Below are 1,678 nucleotides of genomic sequence, written 5' to 3'. Positions count from 1 at the left end.
ACATAGCTGATTGCATGGTTAGACTCCTAGACCAGGTGCTTTGAAAATCACAACAGAAGTGTGACCAAAATCCCAAGAGAAGAGAGAAGGGATCGCAGATTCCCCTTGGAGAATGATTACTCACTTTCTCCCTCTCTGACGAGTGCATGTGTCCCTACAGCAAAAAATTAGAAACATTTAAGATTTTTAAAAATGTAAAAAGTAGGTATTCAGCCATGTTGCCCTCTTAAGCACTGCTATAGTTATAGCCCATATATATTAATATACATAATACTAAATACGTTTATGTCTATTATATATGTTACATAATTTGGGTTCACTTTATATTTTTTTGGATTTGTTATATATGTATTAAATAATATACTATATATTAAGTTATAGGACATATAATACATAATATATAAATATGTAACATATACTTATGTATTTATATATATACTGTACGTATAACATATATAATTATATGTATTATGTATTATTACATATTTCTTATTTTCACTCATCTCTTTTCCATTTCCTCTGTAACTTTTTCTCTGACTCAGTGCTTAGGACTGTGTCTCTTAATTTCCACTCAATTGTGAACTCCCCCAATTTTCTCCTGTTGATTTCCAATCTAAAGGCAGCATGGTCAGAAAACAAGCACGGTTATTATGTCGGTCATCCCCAATTTTCCAAGACTTGTTTCCTGGTCTATGACCTAGTCTATGGGAAGAAGGTTCCCCGTGGACAGGCCGTTGGGCAGGGCGCTCTCCACCGCAGCCAGTCCCTTCTGCCCTTCTGTCCTTGAGGCACGTGTTGATCTTCCCGCTGTCCAAGCTGGGTAGTGAAGAATACAATTACTGCCGCCGACTTCCGCCTCCCTCCGGTGGTCAATGGTTCCTTCACGCATCTTGGGCCCCCGCTACTGGGTGCTTGCACCTTTACCGTTTATCTTTCTTCTGAACCGACCCTCTGATCACTGCATTTTCTCTTAGCTTGCAAGCCAGCTGACGTCCATGAGCGGTGACACCGACGAAAGACGTTTCCAGTTTCATTTGTTCTAAACCCTCCTCGGCTCAGATCTATCTGGAGCCTACGGGGCTTCTTCCGAGATTCAAGTTACCGTCTGCCTACGCCGGCGTCCTCCCGACCCGCCGCCTGCCCATTCTGTCCTCACGGCCCGGGGATCCCGCGGGCTCCCGGCACCGTCTCCGCCCCTCGCTTCTCTGCGCCTCGGCTGCGAGCGCGACGCGGCGGCTGGCGGCTTCCCGCGGTCCGCGCGTCGGGGCCGCGGGGCGTCCGGGGCGTCCTCGCCGGGCAGCGCGGCCACGGCCCCGGAGCAGCCGCTGCAGCCCCACCGCACTGTCTGGGCGACGCCGGGACGAAGGACTGCAGACTCCGCGCCAGGCCGCCCGCGTCCCGCCCGCGGGGACCCGCAGTCCGCCGTGACAGGGCCGGCGGTCACGTGACGGCCTCCCGCGCGGCATGCCGGGATCGCCGCGTCGGGCGTCTGGGCGTTAGCGTCTGACTACAGCAGGACGGCCTCCCACGTTGCACGCCGGGACCGGTAGTCCCACGAGGGCAGCCCGAGCGGGCCACGTGACAACGACCACCGTGGCCTGCGGGGACTCGCAGCCCATGGCACCGCCCCTCGCAGGCCAAACGGGGCGTGGCAACCGCCGCCCCTCGCGAGCCCGCA

This window comes from Tupaia chinensis, unplaced genomic scaffold, assembly GCF_000334495.1.
Source record: "Tupaia chinensis unplaced genomic scaffold, TupChi_1.0 Scaffold144022_1, whole genome shotgun sequence".
Lineage (NCBI taxonomy): Eukaryota > Metazoa > Chordata > Mammalia > Scandentia > Tupaiidae > Tupaia > Tupaia belangeri.
Note: the sequence above shows the minus strand (reverse complement) of the source record.